Here is a 19,557-nt window from a genome sequence, read left to right as displayed (position 1 = left end):
ATAAGATTGCAATTTTGGTCAACACACTATTTTGAGTTCATTAAAGAAGCCTGGTAACATTTTTTCGTATTCTGGATAGTAGTGCTAAAGAAAGGCAACGGCCCATTTTGGTGATTTAATCAACAAATTTACACTATTGCTGTAAACTGGTACAGTAGTAGATAAATATATTCTCCATGTCACAATTGTAAGAACAGGATGCAAGAGAACAGAATGGCTTCTCTTAAGCAAAAAGCAGAAGACAGTTGAAAAGTCCAACTTATAAACAAGCGGTTTGAAGAACACCGTGTTTTATTCGATATTTTGAATCAGGAGCAGGCCACTTGAACCTGCTCCAGTATTTAATATCCCGCTTTGCATCAAACTGTCATAACAAATTTTTACTTTCAGAATATAATGTTTTTGTTCATTCCTTTCACCTACAATATAAAGAAACAAACCTACCTTGGTCATGTTATGGACTAGGTCAGACCCCTCAAAACATTTTTGAGCAGGTAGCCCTTACCGTAACTTTTATTTGTTTTAGCTAAGTGCATTGTGGATATTCCTGGAGTAAATTAGCTGGTTAGACTGCCAAGTTATAAGCAAACCAAATTTATTTACAAAATTATGGAATGAAACTTGATTGAGTTTTTTGAAGAAGTAACAAAAGATTGATGAGGGCAGAGCAGTAGATGTGATCTATATGGACTTCACTAAGGCATTCATCAAGGTTCCCTGTGGGAGACTGATCAGCAAGGTTAGATCTCATGAAATAGAGGGAGAACTAGCCATTTGGATTCAGAATTGGCTCAAAGGTACAAGACAGAGGGTAGTGGTGGAGGGTTGTTTTTCAGACTGGAGGCCTGTGACCAGTGGAGTGCCACAAGGATCGGTGCTGGGCCTTCAACCTTTTGTCAAATTGCTGACAGTCGTAGATTGATGGGAGAGCTTGAAGCATGCTTGAAATTCTGGGTCTGTGTTCGGAAAGTGGTCATGGTTCAACTTTTCAGGGTTTACTGTATAGTCAGATAACCTGACATTTGGAAAGTTCACAGAAAATTTTATTGATAGGAGAGACGCTTGTAGATTCTTCTTTTGGTCTGTAAAACAGAAATCTAAGTCCAGAAAGGGTTTCTGGGCAGCCAATTAGCATAGGGTCCACATGGTATTTACATAAATGATTTGGATGCGAGCAAAAGAGGTACAATTAGTAAGTTTGCAGATGACACCAAAATTGGAGGTGTAGTGGACAGTGAAGAGGGTTACCTCAGATTACAACAGGATCTGGACCAGAAGGGTCAATGGGCTGAGAAGTGGCAGATGGAGTTTAATTCAGATAAATGCGAGGTGCTGCATTTTTGGAAAGCAAATCTTAGCAGGACTTATTTACTTAATGGGAAGGTCCAAGGGGGTGTTGCTGAACAATGAGATTTTGGAGTGCAGGTTCATAACTCCTTGAAAGTGGAGTTGAGGTAGATAGGATAGTGAAGAAGGCGTTTGGTATGCTTTCCTTTATTGGTCAGAGTATTGAGTACAGGAGTTGGGAGGTCATGTTGCAGCTGTACAGGACATAGGTTAGGCCACTATTGGAATATTCTGGTCTCCTTCCTATCGGAAAGATGTTGTGAAACTTGAAAGGGTTCAGAAGAAATTTACAAGGATGTTGCCAGGGTTGAAGGATCCGAGTTACGGGGAGAGGCCGAACAGGCTGGGACTGTTTTTCCTGGAGCATCGGAGGCTGAGGGGTGACCTTATAGAGGTTTACAAAAGTATGAGGGGCATGAATAGGATAAATAGACAAAGTCTTTTTCTTGGGGCTAGGGATTCCAGAACAAGAGGGCATAGGTTTAGGGTGAGAGAGGGAAAATATAAAAGAGACCTAAGGGGCAACTTTCTCACACAGACGGTGGTACGTGTATGGAATGAGCTGCCAGAGGATGTGGTGGAGGTTGGTAGAATTGCAATATTTAAGAGGCATTTGGATGGGTATATGAATAGAAAGGGTTTGGAGGGATATGGGCCGGATGCTGACAGGTGGGACTAGATTGGGTTGGGATAACTGGCCAGCATGGATGGGTTGGACCAAAGGGTCTGTTTCCATGCTGTACATCTCTATCTATGAAACACAAAGAACTGAAACCACAATACCAGATAACTTATCCTAACCAAACCCGATTTAATGATGCTATTCCAAAAGTACTTGCAAGGGTTCAACCAAAAGGAAAAGAAAACACAAACTAAATGTGCCAATATTTGAAGGAGTTTTCTAAACTTCCATCTAAAACAATTCAGGCTTTTAAAATTAAATTTCACAATACAGTCTGTGCATATGATACGGTATGTTAATCACAAGCAATATTTTCTCAAAGAAAAGCATAATGCAAAATCAATCCAAACATAGATTTGAGCTTGAAACTTCACAAAAAAACACCGATTTCAGTGGCAGTAATGTCTTTGATCGTGACTCGTGTTTTTGATTAAAAACCCATGTCACAGATTTAATGTTGAAGAAAACAATGGCATATTTGGTCAATATTCCATATCCATACCTAGACTATACCTCCTCTCACCCTGCCCCCTGTAAAAACGCCATCCCTTATTCCCAATTCCTTCGTCTCTGCCGCATCTGCTCCCAGGAGGACCAGTTCCAATACCGTACAGCCCAGATGGCCTCCTTCTTCAAGGACCGCAGATTCCCCCCAGACGTGATCGACGATGCCCTCCACCGCATCTCCTCCACTTCCCGCTCCTCCGCCCTTGAGCCCCGCCCCTCCAACCGCCACCAGGACAAAACTCCACTGGTTCTCACCTACCACCCCACCAACCTCCATATACAGCGTATCATCCGCCATCATTTCCGCCACCTCCAAACGGACCCCATCACCAGGGATATATTTCCCTCCCCTCCCCTAGCAGTGTTCCGAAAAGACCACTCCCTCCGTCACTCCCTCCGTGACTCCCTCGTCAGGTCCACACCCCACACCAACCCAACCTCCACTCCCGGCACCTTCTCTTGCGACCCCAAGAAATGCAAAACTTGCGCGCACACCTCCTCCCTTGCTTCTCTCCAAGGCCCCAAGGATCCTTCCATATCCACCACAAATTCACCTGCACCTCATCACACATCATCTATTGCATCCGCTGCACCCAATGTGGACTCCTCTATACTGGGGAGACAGGCCGCCTACTTGCGGAATGTTTCAGAGAACACCTCTGGGACACCTGGACCAACCAACCCAATCACCCCGTAGCTCAACACTTCAACTCCCCCTACCACTCCACCAAGGACATGCAGGTCCTTGGACTCCTCCATCGCCAGACCATAACAACACGACGGTTGGAGGAAGAGCGCCTCATCTTCTGCCTAGGAACCCTCCAACCACAAGGGATGAACTCAGATTTCTCCAGTTTCCTCATTTCCCCTCCTCCCACCTTGTCTCAGTCAAATCCCTCGAACTCAGCACCGCCTTCCTAACCTGCAATCTTCTTCCTGACCTCTCCGCCCCCACCCCACTCCGGCCTATCACCCTCACCTTGACCTCCTTCCACCTATCGCATCTCCATTGCCCCTCCCCCAAGTCCCTCCTCCCTACCTTTTATCTTAGCCTGCTGGACACACTTTCCTCATTCCTGAAGAAGGGCTTATGCCCGAAACGTCGAATTTCCTGTTCCTTGGATGCTGCCTGACCTGCTGCGCTTTTCCAGCAACACATGTTCAGCAATATTCCATATCCATCAACTTAGTTACATAATTCTTTTTGTTTCAGCTACTGGAGTCTAACAATATCTTGTTTCTTTTCTATAATTACAGAAGCAAAATGATAAACCCTGACTACAGCGCAGCATTCTTGAGAACCAAAGCACATCAGTATTCCTGCCAACCAAATTGACTAAGTACACACATTCCAGTGCAAGTTTAGACAAACGCATCAATGGTTCAGAATTTGGTCCCGATCCATGGTAACTTTGCAAATAACAAAGAAGTCCTCAACCGTGGCTTACAAATACAAACATCAATAAGATCAAATAAACTCAAAAAGAAATTTTTATATTCTGTTCGAGAACTATGACAGCTACATTACGTAAAGTCAGACAGAAAAGATAATTAAGCCAGTCCCTACTGAAGAGGGCTCTCTTTCAGAGAATTCTGCCTTGAGTTCACAATGGGAAGAACGTTTTACATGGGTATTCACGAAGTGTCTTGCCTCTGAATAATCCTTTGCTCATTCAAATACTGTGCCCCACATGTAAGCACAGTTCCAACAATATTGAGGATGCTTGACACTATCTAGCACAATGCAGCACACTTGACTGGCACCATATCTACAAACAGATTTCTTCCACTACTGTCACTCAGTAGCAACAATGCGTACAATCTATAAGATGCAGTGAAGAAATTCTCCAACGCTCCTTACAGAAGGTGGTAGTTAGATGAGAACACTATAACTTTAACTATAACCATCCTGACTTCAAACCATGTCATTGTTCCTTCAGTGTTGCTGGCTCAAAGTCCAGGAACTCCTTCCCAAATGGCACTGGGGATCTATCCACAGCAAATGGTCTGCAGTGGTTCAAGAAGGCAGTTCACTGCCACCTTTTCAAGGGATAGGCAATAAGTGCTGACCCAGTCAATGACATCCACATCCCAAGGACAAGTTAAAAGAAACAAGTCACATCTTGCCAATAAAAAAAATATTTATGCAGACTCGGTTTTCTGTCTGTCAAAATCTATACTTATGTGTTACCCCCTGCAGCATGAACTCCTAGTTTTGAAAATAACACTTAGTGGGACACCATATCACATGTCCATTGGAAATCCAAGTACAGTACATTAATTCTAATTTACCCAAAGCACAAATTACTCCTTCAAGGAGTACCAAAAATAATTGTTTAGACTCTGCACTAATAAGGGACATTTGGTGAAGGTGTTAACTGTTTTCATGGGTCTATACTCAGTTCACTTTTGCAAAGTCAACTTGACTTTGTTGTCTTGGAATGAGCATCAGCAGCTGAAAATCAAAAATCACTGCTTGCAATATGGTGCACAGACAACCACCGAATGATGCCTGGCTTGCTGTGTTCTTCCAACCTTCTGCCTATCTACTTCATAATTAAATCAACTGGCACTAGCAGGGGGCACAGCTGTCCAGAAATTAACCCTTTCCTCTGTCACTGTCCCCTTTCTTCATAGTACTGAGTCACAGAAGCCTAACTCTGCACACCATTGATGACTCCACACTTAGCAGTGCCGTTACTCATTTTTGACTGGTACCCAGAGTGTTCTTTAGCATCCTGCATGGTTATGAAGAATGTCAGATTACACTCATGTTATATCACAAAGCTAGCATGCTGGAACATACGCAGTATGCTTCTTTGCTGCAAGGTCCCAAATTCACAAAAAATTAAATCAATTAATTTAGAATGCACTTTGATAAAGGGTATCAGGGGTATAAGATGTGAAACCAAGAACAATGAATTTCCAATATTAATCAGAAATGAACTGCAGACCAGATTTTTGTATACCCAAGAGCTGTGGAGCTTATGTCACTAAAATTATGTGACAAGGATTTAGACAGATTTTGTCACCAAATATTAAGGGGTTGAGGCCAATGAAGAGCTGACATGAAAGAGAAGTTGAAACCTTGGGCAGATCAGCTAATGATCACAGTGAATAGCAAAGCAGGCTTGCCTCCCCGACTTCTGCTCCTCACCTCCTATGAACTTTTGAGCATTTTCTGAAACAACCATAGTGCATTCCTGAGACTGCCTCCATCAACAAATTATTAGAACAAATTTTGTACTTTCTTGCAAAAACAAACTTCTGCACTGAACAATATTGTATCACAGCAACTCAGAAGAAACACCTGTCGCACTTAGTTTATGGCTTGTATGCTAGATGTTCTTTGCAATTATGAATCAACCGAGCAGTCATCGTAGATTCCTGACAAATATTAACTCAACGTAGTGGTACCAAATTTTCAATAATCCGTTCCACATATTCGTTCCCAAAAAGTATCTCAGTCTTGATAGACACATCTTATTTGAACTCTTGAAAAAGCCTGGATTATTTTGTTCAGTCATGTTGCATAACCTTAGGTGCTCAGTTCACCACAAAAGGTTTACCAGTCTACTTGCTTCTCTATCCATTTTTTGCTGTCGTGGAAAATAGTTTTCAACCAAACATGACAAAAGGCATGGGAATAAATCAGCTGAGACAATAAATGTGGTGCATATTGCAAACCAAGGAGCCAACATTATTTATTTTCAGAGAGCTTCTCCTGAGAAGCTTCACAAACTCATTCAGTGATGCCATCATTTTGCAACAATCTTCTGCATTTGTGATGACATACATGGCATTAGCCCCACACACACAAAATTAGAATAAATCATCAATACTCTCAGTAATTAATAACTCTTCATGAAATTTCCAGCCAAAGCACAAAGGAAATTTCCGAGACACCACAGCAACACGACTGACTGGTAAGGTCACAGCTAATAGGTTTCCATCACATATGGACAAAGCTGACAAATTTTAAACCACATAGTCACAGCTCTATTTACTCAATATATGAGACTTAACAACCGACAGTGTTCATTACAGTAGTCATTATAATCGACCTACTACACTCCCCACCGCCACCCAAAATACTGTCAAGGCTGAACCTTCGCAGCCTTAAACATTCCCTATTAATTTCAAAGAAATTCATTCCATCAGTTTCACCTGGATTGTGTGATGGTCAAAATTTACTTCCAAGAAACATAAATTAGACTGAAGAAAACCACATTAAGTCAGCAGGAGTAAAATACTTCACAAACAAATCCTAAAATCTTAGTTCTCTTCAGCAATTTCCAATTAAATCTAAAAATGAGTTGCAGATAATAATTCAATAGAGCTTAGCTTAAAACAGAGAACTGGTGACCTATGTCTGGAGTCCAATTACTTTCCTTTCAAGTCAATATTCAAAATACTTGAGGATCAAACCCTTCTGCACAAGGGCAACAGAAATCAAAACATTAGTTATTTCAACTTTCTACCAATCAAGTGATCACATTTTGGGTTATATTAACATCACAAAAGGTACTTGCACAGACAGTGTGCAATTGATTTTCAGACGTCGCAAACAGTAAATAAGAAATCAAGACTGGTCAGACAATTTCCTAAAAAAAGTAGACATTCTTGGAACTGTTGCACTTATTGATAGCCATCATTTTACATAACCAAAAACAAAAGAATTCCAATCTCTATTGAAGTGAATCTTTATTGACACATTACTCTTGTTTGGCAAACACGATATGTGGATGATTAAGAAGTCTTGCCCAAAAAGAACATATTCTTGAAGACGACTTAAAAACATGACAGATCTTTAAGATGCTTTTGTTAACTTGCAGTGAGTAATTTCAGTACTTCTTTGTTTGCCCTCACATATATGCGCAATGCATGGAGTACAATTTTAATCTTTTAAGACACTTCTTCACATTAATTTTGAAAATGTATCTAACGGCGTATGTTCAAACTATTAGAATAGACATCAATTCCAGTTGCAATCATTATATGATCCAATTCACTCCTTGCTGCAATTAAACTAACATTTTCTGGAAGCACCAAATTAGCTCAGCATTTGTTCATTACTTTCCAATAACAAAAGTAATTTGTAAAAATTTCATTACATTAGTTGTAAGGAAGAAAGCAAAGTTTCAAGTTCAAACTTTTGAGAATGGTTTGCTTTAAGTCAGAATAGCAGCACAAATCTGAATATGTACATGCCCCATTTCAGGGTCCAATCACAAACTTAATTGACATTATATGCCAATATTTTGAGAGAGTACTGCACGGTCAAAGATACCAGTTTTTGCATCAGACTTTCAGCGGAGGCTCTTTTTGCTTGTCTCGACTGCCATAAAAGCTCTCATGACACTATTCAAAAAGATGTTCTTCTCTAGCTATAACCAATATTTATTCGTCAGCTACTGCCAACAAAATAACTGATCATTACCTCATTTTCTGTGTGCAACATTTTGGATTTGCTAACATCACAACTGTGCTTTAAAGTTAGTTGGCGATGATGCTTTCCAGCATCCTGAGGACCAGAAAGCTGGTGCATAAATCCTCAGTTGTTCTTCCTCACGTGAAATGAATAACACACAATTCCCCAGTAAAAGTACTTTGGTCAGAGAGAGATTTAGATAAACAATTACAGATCTGGAGAAACATGGAAGCAAAGTGCTTTGATACTTCACTAAACAATTAATAAACACAACTGCAACAGATGGCTGGTAATGAATAGGGTGCTGGGCAATCAAATGGAAGAGTTCTGATGGCATTACGTCAAGACAGCAAAGCCAAAATTGTTATAATTTTCAACAGAACCCCAAATATTTAACTGTTGCTTTGTGCTCCTGCCAAACATTTTTTTTAAATTGTCTTTACACACCTGGTAGCACTTATACCAAAAGGATTTTTTCTGAGTTCTTACTATGGCAAGTTGCCATTGTGCCTGGCAATAATCTTAAACATCACAGAAAGTTGGCGCTAAATAAATGCAAGTTACCGCGCATTCATTTCTTTTAGTCAGGAACAGTGAATTTTGCAAATGCCACAGGTTAAAAAGCCAATGTGATTAAGAGTAATGTCAGAAGGTACATACCTCATAAAACTGACTCAGATCATTATGCCATTAGCATCACTGTCAGAAACAGTTCTACCAGTTCTGTCAAGTATGTGAATATGAGTCTTTTCAAACAAAACAGAGGAAACATTTTAAATCATTTAGTGTCTATTAAATGATTAGTAAAGGCTCACATTTTAATATGTTCCTTATAAATGAGAGTGAAACTGCAATGTGTCAAGGTAATGAACATATCAATAAAGGTAGTCTCAGACTCACGTCCTTGCCTATTGCATAATAAACAAAACTTCAAAAATGTATTTTTCAGCCCAATCAAAATCTGTCATATCTGACAAACGCTTTGCAATAAATCTGAGATGTAGTAACATAACTATTTGGAGTTTACACATTTCTCAACGTTCTTCAGTGATTAACTATTTAACAATTACCTTCTGAAAGTAACAACAAAAAGTTATGCTTTGAAAAACACAGCTAAATAAATCTGTAGTGTTGGATTGTGTCAAGTACCGTGCATCAGTGAAGCTCCCCAGGGGAAAATAATTTTACAATGAATCACAATATGCACAAGGAATCAATGCATTTGCTGGTTTTCATCACAACCTCAATGGATAGAATCAAAAATACAAAGATCACTTTCAGACATACATTTGATTATAGTATTACCAGTAAAGACATAATCTAATTTTTATTATTACTACATACATGAAAAGAACATTCTTTTCAAATTCCAATCAGCCTTCACTATTACGGAGACAGAAACCAAACTTCAAGGGTTTTAATTTCATACTTCCTAATATTGATGCTAATTTATAAATCATTTTCATGACTGAGCATGCAACAAAATATTTTGAATACACAAACATAGATCACTGGCTTTTTAGAAGCCAAAGATCAAAACTGCAGTTTCAAACTGAAGGAAAACAAAGGTACTCAAATTCAATCAAAGGAACAAACAAACATTTGCTGTACAATCAAAAATTCTGTCAGATGAGGTGTTGCTAAGCTTCAAAGTCAGAATCAGGAGATGATGGATTCTAACGGCTGCATGAAACTAAGCAAGTAATATTTTTAATGGTTTCTTTTCCTCACCATGTATGGAAGCTCCACTGCTTATTTGACTGTAACTGCTTCCTTTAGTCAAACTGATTTTTAATTAGAGATTTCTAAACAAAATCAAACAAATCAAATTGAAACAAGATTTGAACAGTCATCTGAATAAATCCACAGGTGTTTAAATTTGAACTGGATGGTCAGACAACAGTCTCAAGAAACATGAAGCTGATCAAAATCACTGTCAAATGTATAACATTAATCTCGGATGAGATTTCCAACCACAACGTTGGTGTTCAATTCCTTGTTCACACTCATAAGAAACCAAACCCATACTAACCATTCACTTCTACAAATGATTTCAGAATATTTTGTCAAACTTATTATTACATCAGTGAAACAACTCTCATAATGCAGCAACCAAAGCTAACATCCACCCTAAAAAAAATACTCAGTTTCTTAGTAGGGAGTCGCAAAAAAGTTCTCTTGCCACTGTGTCGTGCACTAATGAAAGGTAGGACTCATAGCATCTCGTATTTTCATTTGCTGAATTACTCCTGAAGGGAAGGTAGTGCGAGAGATTGGTCACTTGAATAACATTATTTCAAGAACATAAGTAAACGAGTATTAGGAGCAAAGCACAATTGTTCCCAGTTGAAGGAGCAAAGTGGTGAAGAGACATTAGCATTATGAGTGTGCTAAACAAACCAAAGTGTGAGATGAATTCTGAGGAGCTTCAGGAGAGAGAGCAATGAGAGTTTACAACAGGAATCCTCTTTTTCTGACACTGTCTTGTCAAAAACAACATTCATGTCCTTATCAACTACTGCAACATGAAGCTGCTTGGCAGAGTCAAGATCTTTGACAATCATTCGACTTTTTCTGACATCATGCTGCAAAGGGATGTAGACTGAAGTGCCAAAGAGTGAGAAAGGCAGGAAAGTGTCAAAACTCGTCAACCAGGACTGATACATCCCCAAGGCGTTCCTCGATGGGACTCTAATTGTTATTCTTCAAAACCCATTGATTACTGGCAAATAAAACACCTGTTTCTATGAGAATTCAAAGTTAAAGCATTAAACAGAAAACCCATAACTAAGCACAAAATTCGTTTTTAATTTATGTCCGTTACTTCCCTTCTAACTATTTTGATGTGTGGAATTTACTTTGTGATAAAATTCATTTTGACATTAAAAACAAACAGTACAAGCAACAAGAGACCATCAGCCTCTCAAGCCTGCTGTACCATTCATCTTGCCTTTTGCCTCAACTCTATTCCCCTGTCAACTCTCTACAGCAATCAATTCCATCAAAAACCTCAAGTACGTCCATAGGAGCTACTGAACCCCTCCAGTCTGTTTCACCATTCAATGAGATTGTACCTATGGCCAAACTCCGTATATCTGCCTTTCACCACATCCATTAATGCCTTTGCCGAACAAAAAAAATCTCAAATGTTAAACTAACAACTAATCTAGCGTCAAATGCCCTTTGTGAGAGTGAGTGTTCTAAACTCTGCAATCTTTAGGTATGGAAGTGCTTCCAAACATCTCTCCTCAACAGTCTGGCTCTATTTCTCAGACAATGCTTGCAGGTTCTCGAATTCCCCAACCAGTAGGAAGAGTTGATCTTTGTGCAGTATCTTTTAGAATATTTTGAAGACTTTCATCATAGCACCCCTTAACCTTCTACAGAAAACAGCCCTAATTAGTAAAACTCTCTCAATTTAAAGCCTGAGGACCAGATATCATTCTTGTAAACCTACCTTGTAATCTCTTACTAGGCTAATATATGCTTCCTTAGGTGCAGTACCCACGTCCACTCAGAACTCAAGTAGGTTCAAACCAAGAATTTGTACAGCTGCAGTGTATCTTCTGCATATTCGAGTCCTTTTACATATCAGGACCAGTAAAAAGCCCAAGAATACCAAGGTCTCAGCAAACACGACTATTTTACTTTGTGTGTTAAAAATTGAATCTTGCTGATCACAAAACATTGCCACTGGTGACACAATGCAAGTTGATCACAATTCCGGAATTTTTTTTCAAATTAATTTGTGGGAGAAGTATGCTGCTGATGTTCATTGCTTATTTGTGATTGTCCTGAGAAAGTGGTGGTGAGCAGTTTCTTTGAACCATTGCTGTCCTCGCCCCATGCCACCGTTGGGAGTTACAGGATTTTGGTCCATCGACTAGAAAGAATAGCAATCTTGTTTCAAATCAGAATGACGTGCAACTTGGAGAACTTGCATACAGTGCTGTCCTTATAATTCTGCTGTGCTTATCTACCAGATGGCATAGACGACATGTTTGTAAGGTGCAGTAGAAGTCATCTTGGCATATTACTGCAACGCATTTTGTAGATTATATTTTCTACTGCAACTGTTGTTAAAAAGGACAAAACTTAAGACTTGATCTTCTGGAATTTCGCATGTTTTATAGTATGGACACGCAGTCAACCAATACACAACGTGTCTGTCCTCGGAAAGGATTGATATTAAAGGAAAAGTCACTGAATCTTGTTATTCTGACAGAGATGTTAAGGTTGGAATCGAACCTGGGTTCCTGGTGCTGTGAGGCAGCAGTGCTAACCACTGAGCCATCATGCAGCCCCCAAGTGTTTCGACACTTTTACAGTTTTTATCTAAGTTATTTATTGACTTATTTCTCTCTCCAGCATTTCTGATCCAACAAGAACAAAGTTAACACCACTCTCTTCTCCTCAAACTTTTCACATTTTTTTTCGACAGGTAGTCTTTTCACTATGCTTCTTCCATCTTTTTATTTCATCACTGTTGGTTAATAAAGCATCTTCCATACACTCTAATGCTGTTCCTTATGCTGAGTTCCAGTAGTCTGCTTTTGCAGAGGTCTGTACTTCCTCGTTGATTCATTTCCTCAGGTATACCATATTGTCCCATCAATCATTGCCCTTGTGCCTGTCCTGCTTCCCAATTTGTTTTCAAACATCTAAATTTCTATTTGGCTCATTGGTATTGATTTTCTCCCTTTTTCTGCCATTCTTCCATCTGCCGCAGTGGTCAAAACCCATAGTTTTGTGACCTTTTTCCTCTACAAAACCAAATGCTATTTTTTCCCCCATCATTGACAGATTCTTTAATCTTTTGCCTTTGCTCAGTTGTGTGGTGGAATCCATATTTTGTATCACTAACACTTCAGTTGAAAATTCACTTACTTCTTTCAGGATTTCTTAGTTCCATTTCCTGCGTATTCAATCTTTCATCACTTTCAGTCGGAATATATTTCCTTTTTCAGACAACTTACCATGGCCCCACGTATGCATTGAGTTCCACTAACAATAGCAGACCTCACAAAGTCACACAGATGTACAGCACAGAAACAGACCCTTCTGTCCAACTCGTTCAAATGAAAAATAGCACATGTCCAAGTTCCACAACATTGTGCTTGAGGAAACTGTCATGAAAACATTCTACAAATTTCTCTTTCGGACAACTTCACCAAATTGATTGGTCAGTCTTTAGAGATTTCAGTCCTCCATGACTAATACATTGAGAACACTCCAAGCTCTAACTTCCTTGTTTAATGCTCTGTCCAAGGTATAACCACTATTAAGGAGTAAATAAAGTTCTCCCACTGATGCTTTCTGAGCCAAGTTATTATTACATTCCATCTACATATTTGGTTTTCTTCAACTCTGAGACACAATCCTTTCTCAATACTTGCCTCATGTCATCCTTTAAGAGAGCTGCTCTTACCCTTCTCACATCGTGTCTGTCTTTTCAGAACGTTGTGTAGCCTGAAATATCTATTTTCTAACCTTAGTCACTTTCTAACCATTATATTATTTCTCCCTATTTGTGTTCAGTTCACTACAAATGCTGGACAAAACTTTTTTAAAAATTGTTTTTTTTAAAATAATGAGTCTTAACATGGACTTTGTTTGCAGATACTCTACTGCCATCAAGCTTTCTGTTCCTGCCTACCACACAATGCTTGACTTTAAGTGAATCACTACATCTTCTCCTTTGGACTTTCATTATTAGAATTCTATAGAATCTATAGAACCCCTGATATGTTGAAACAGGTTCTTCGGCCCAATACATCCACACTGACCATCCGAAGAGTGACCTACCCAGACCCACTGTCCTACACTATTACTCTCCATTTACCCCTGACTATTAAACCGAGCTTACACATTTCTGAACATGATAGGCAATATAGCATGTCCAATTCACACAACCTGCATATTTTTGGATTCTGGGAGGAAGCCCACTCAGACAGGGGGAGAACGTGCTGAAATCAAACCTGGGTCCCTGACACTGCGAGGCAGCAGTGCTAACCACTGAGCCACTGTGCCGCCCCAAATTAGAATTCTCCTGACTTCTGCTATTCTTTAGTTTAAACATTATCCATCAACCATTTCCTTGGACACGATTCCCAGTCTGGTTTAAGTGAAGGAGGAGAAAGTGAAGACTGCAGATGCTGGCGATCAGAGTCGAGAGTATGCTGCTAGAAAGGCACCGCAGATCAGGCAGCATCCAACGAACAGGAGAAGGGCTCGTGCCCGAAATGCCGATTCTCCTGCTCCTCGGACGCTACCTGGTTTAAATTAAGCCCATCCCAACAGAACGATATGCTCTTCCCCCTCAATACTGATGTTCGAGCTTCATGAATCAAACTTCAGGCCACCATATTTGAAGCCATGAATTCCATCCTTTAATCTACTTCACTCTACTTCAATGAGAATGAAACTCAATCATTTGCAGCTTTGAAATTCTGCTTATTAATTAAAGATCAACAAAATATCTCAGTAGAACATCATTCTCAGTTCCACCTATTTATTGGTTCCAATAAATCAAGTTTTTTTTGAACCTCAAGGAAGATCTCTTCAAATTAGAACTTTTGTGAACAGTATACAACTTAAGACTCAGACTTCATCTTGATTGTGAAATGTACACATTGTTTTCTCAAACTAGTCTTTCACATCAGTGCAGGCATTCTTCACACAAACTTTACTAATACACAGTGTAAATGATGATTGCAGGTTTTGTTAAGTTCTTTTTCCTGAGAGTTCTACACGTGATACAACTACAACACACCAACTTGAACAAGCAAGATGTTATTAAGCACAGTACAATACAAGCTTCGGAGAAACCCTGAACACTTTTCACCATGATTGCGAAGCGTGTCCAGAGAAGCTCTCTGAACAAGTCCTTCCTTTATACAAGTCTTTACACCACAGTTAGTAGTGCTCCCAGTCACTCCCTCATAGTCACATGCCACTCAAGATACATTGCAATGAACACATCACCTCCAGACATGTAATGCAAATCATCCCTTAATGGTCAGATGTGGTGTGAATTGTATAAATACAGGGAGTAGTCAAATTTCAACAATATTGTTCTTATTGATTTCTGAATAGAGGATGAAAATGTAAATAGTAGGAGATGACAATGTAAATGGCTTTTGAATAACTAGGAATTGGCCATGCAAATGGCTTTGAATGCCAAGAAATGAGAATGTGATTTGCCTAAGATCAACCTGCAAGTCAGAGACATCCCACCCTCACCTTGGAACATCCAATGTCCTGCAGGTCAGCAGAGCACATTAACTCTTTGATATCACAGTTCCAGTGTTTCCAAGTCATCAATATCCAGGGCTTCGCAGGATTATTACTACTTAGGCAATACAAATGTAACTTCAATATTTAACCATGGCTCAGTGGTTAGCACTGCAGCCTCACAGCACCAGGGACCCAGGTTCGATTCCAGCCTCAGGGGACTGTGTGTGGAGTTTGCACATTCTCCCCGTGTCTGCGTGGGTTTCCTCCGGGTGCTCCGGTTTCTTCCCACAATCCAAAGATGTGCAGGTCAGGTGAATTGGCCATGCTAAATTGCCCATAGTGTTAGGTACATTAGTCAGAAAGAAGTGGGTCTGGATGGGTTACTCTTCAGAGGGCCGGTGTGGACTTGTTGGGCCGAAGGGCCTGTTTCCACACTGCAGGGAATATAATCCAAACCTAATCTTAGAATTTTCCACCAGAAACAGGGGTATTGCTATGACAGAATAGATTTATCAGCTTTCACTGTATGGTTGAGAAGGACAAAGGTACATTGCCCAGATCTATCGCCTGAGGTGATGTTTGAAGAGGAGCTATGGTAATACTCCATTTGGCAATGTCATGCTGCAGTTATAGCACTTCAAACATCTTGAAAACACTGATCAAATTATTCAAATTTGAACTCAAATTTAAGATTTTTAGACAAGATGCCAATTTCAGAATGATTGAAATAATTAGTGTATGCATTCCCTGACAATTCTACACACAAGCTGGTAGCACACAAGTTGGTTTGACACTCGAGTCATCAGAAATGTCAATACTTTACAGAGTTAAACAATCCATTAAAATTAAAATGAGGAAGCTCACACCACCAATCATATTGAAGGTGGAACTCAAAGGCCAAGTGATGCTATGTGGGAAAGGGAAACAAAAATGTGGGTGCTCTGACAAACACTGGAATAAAGTTTCCTGTGATTTACCCAGATGTAAATAGTGGTGCTATGGGTGAATACAAGTGGGCCATTTTCCCTCTGCAGCTTGCTCCACACTGAAGTGGACCACAGCTGATTTGTACTGCAGCTCAAATGACTGATCTGTACATTGCTTCCAATAACTCCCCTTGGTTCTTTAACTTGAAATAACCTTAGCTATAATTGAATCTTTGGTGAGAAATTGAACACCAACTGCTGCTGACCTCAACAGTGTACAGTTTCCTATAGCCAAAATATCTCGCCCAATTTGATGCTATGACTCGGTGTCTGAAGTGGAAAATAAAAGTGCTCTGTAGCACGTCCTCAAAATATTCATCTTCAAACTACGTTAAAAATCCAAATCAAAGCAGACTAGTGTCTCAACAAAACAGAATTATTTCTTGCTTTGTCTGACAAAGTATAAATTTCCTCGTTACAGTGTAGAAAAAAACGGAACAGTTACTACCATGATCGGAAATTCCCAATTGCATATTTCGTAAAATCATAGAGCATAGGTCCTTTGGTCCACCTTGTCGATGCCAAACAACCACCACCAAAATACACTAATCCCACTTACCTACATTTGAATGAATGATACATTGTCATGTGTATTTTTCAATGAAATACAATACAATGAAAAGCTTTCATTTGTCACCATAAACTGTCAAAGTGATGCTGAATTAAGAGAAAATAAGACGACATAGCTTAAAGAGAAATTTATTTATGTATCAGTTCTGAGCCAGCTTAGAAGCACCATCACCTTGCCACACTCAACTAACAAAGTCGCCATCTTTTGCCACTGGCCTATTCTCTTTCACCACCACCCACGGCAGTCCATCACCTCCTATCCTGCAGGTATCTTCAGCAGATCCCCAGAAGAATGAGAGACCAGGAGAGTTTAGGGTATGGTGATTCCTTTGACAGCCACTGGTGAAGTATCACCATCAGGTCCACCTGGAAGCTTGCTTTTTTCTGGCAGGCTGCAAAATGACCGCTGCCACCAGTTGCAAGACCTCAAGCCTCCATGGTGTCTGATATGCTAAAGAAACAGATCTATCATCTACACGCTCTCTGTTATAAGTATGGCCTCCTTTGAGCAACATCTATCTGCTCACCAAAAAAAAAGTACTTCCACACCTTTCCTATGGAGGTGCAGGTCTGAGGGATGCAAATTGTAGCTGTTCATTTCATGCTTCTCCTACTGATCCCCGTGGGGCTGCTGGTCATCTTGACTCTCAAGTGAGGAACAGAGCAGAATGACAGATATTGAACTGACCAGCCAAGAGCTACAAATTGGATATCCTACCTACATACCTCTTAAATTTTCAAAACTAGGCAAAAACTTCTCTGAAAGTGTCATGAATAACAGAAGTTGTTTCAGTACAGAACTTTAAGGAAGGACAAAAGGCAAGATCTTGTGGGAAAGACTGAAAATCATCTGAATATTAACAGCCATAAAGATTCCAACCTAACATTTCTTTAAATAAAAATGTGCATGCACGTGACAAGATGGAATAAAAAATGTGATGGTGCTGAAATTAAATACTGTAAGATACACCCAATGCTCCGAGTCAAAGTTTTCTCTCAAGTAAATATAACTGCCTGGACCCTCAATATTCCCTAAGCAACTATATAAGAATAAAAGTAGTCCAGACATCTCTAATTTATTGGCATTGCATGTTTTTTTTCAAAAGCTGTTTGATCGTATGAGCATGTTGCGATAACATTTAAGTTTATGGCAATACGTCAACTTCTACACTGAAGATCTGAAGATCAAAGGCAAACTTAGATGGATATTGAAGATCAGCAAATGGAAAGTGCAATTGAGTTTGACAGCCGTGTTATCTAGGGATGGTTCTACACAGATTACATTTCGATAATGAAACAAAACTGCAAGCACTGCAACCTTCACTGACTGCATAAAGCGCAGCACCATCAGCACATTTAACAGTGCAATATTACACCAATTTTACTCAGTATTAGCATGGCTCTCATATCCACTCTCTAATGGATGAACAGCAAGCATTATACAAAGGCTTTACACAATATGGAGGAGGAAAGCATTGAACAACTGAACAACATTCAAGTTATTATTTCACACGTAGTACAACTAAGTAAAAAGATCAATGATTCAATTAAACAACTAAACACATACATCATTCAAAACTTAGATCTTCACTGAATTACACTTTTCTCAGTGCTATGTGAGCCTTTGAAACAAAATCTTTTTTCAGTGTTTTTTTTTGACCCATCAATGCCTGATTGGCACATCAGGTGACGCGATGTGTGGAATGCGAACAAACATAACCTACGTTTTCCAAGACAGTCAACTGGGAAACCAAAGCTCAAGTGGATTTGTCAACTTGGAAATTCTCCAGATTTCAACACTGTACAAGCCAGCATCAAAAACTTTTATATTTGGCCACTCACCATTGGATTTTGTGCAGCAACCCCACTATTTGTGCACCCTGTCCAGGTTTTGTAGCACAAACTCACCAACTTATTGCAATGGACATGCATACTTCACTTTCTTTACTCTTGGCTATTTAACTCTTATATTATTAAAAGTCATGCCTTGGATTTGCCTTAGCAAAATGCAACATCTTGCATTTATCTAAAGTAAACTCCATCTGCTACTCAGTCTATTGGCCAATCTGATTAAGGTCCCATTTTACTCTGAGATGGGCTTCTTCACTGTCCATTACACCACCTATTTTGGTGTTATCTACCTTTCTAACCATGTCTCCTGCGTTCACATTCAAATCATTTAGACCCAGCACTGATCCTTGCAGCACACCGCTTGTCACAAGCCTCCATTCCGAAGGATAAACCTCCAACATCCTCCGTTTCCTACCTTCAAGCCCATTTTCTATTCAATTGGCTAACTCCCCTGGATCCCTTGTTATCTAGGAGAAAGTTAGGTCTGCAGATGCTGGAGATCAGAGCTGAAAATGTATTGCTGAAAAAGCGCAGCAGGTCAGGCAGCATCCAGGGAACAGGAGATTCGACGTTTCAGACATAAGCCCTTCTTCAGGATTCCTGACCTGCTGCGCTTTTTCAGCAACACATTTTCAGCTCCCTCGTTATCTAACCTCACTAACCAGTGTACCATGCGGAACCTTGTCAAAAGCTTTGCTGAAGTCCATATGGAAAAGGTCTATCGCTCTGCCTTCATCAGTCTTCTATGTCACCACTTCAAAAAACTTCCAGCTGACTACAACCTACAACCCACCGATTTCCCCTTCTGATCTTTCAGGACAAATCATTCAGTCTTCAGATTGTCATAAGATCCATCTCTTCAACAACATACCATCCTGCCTCCCAAACCCCGATAGTCTGCAGAGGGCTTTCAGAAACTCTCAGCCTTTTTCCATTTGCTCACTAAC

General features: G+C 39.8%; 1 protein-coding gene and 1 pseudogene across 3 annotated transcripts in view; one reads left to right on the top strand and one right to left on the bottom strand.

Annotated features, from left to right (window-relative positions):
- The window catches only part of LOC132817243 (double-stranded RNA-specific editase 1-like), a 332,434-nt gene that overhangs the window by 263,325 nt on the left and 49,552 nt on the right, over positions 1-19,557 (bottom strand). The gene's annotated exons all lie outside the window — the stretch shown is intronic.
- LOC132817570 (small nuclear ribonucleoprotein Sm D2-like) lies at positions 10,349-10,700 on the top strand (annotated as a pseudogene).

Source organism: Hemiscyllium ocellatum, chromosome 7 (assembly GCF_020745735.1).
Source record: "Hemiscyllium ocellatum isolate sHemOce1 chromosome 7, sHemOce1.pat.X.cur, whole genome shotgun sequence".
NCBI lineage: Eukaryota > Metazoa > Chordata > Chondrichthyes > Orectolobiformes > Hemiscylliidae > Hemiscyllium > Hemiscyllium ocellatum.
Note: the sequence above shows the minus strand (reverse complement) of the source record. Positions and strands in the feature narration are given on the sequence as shown.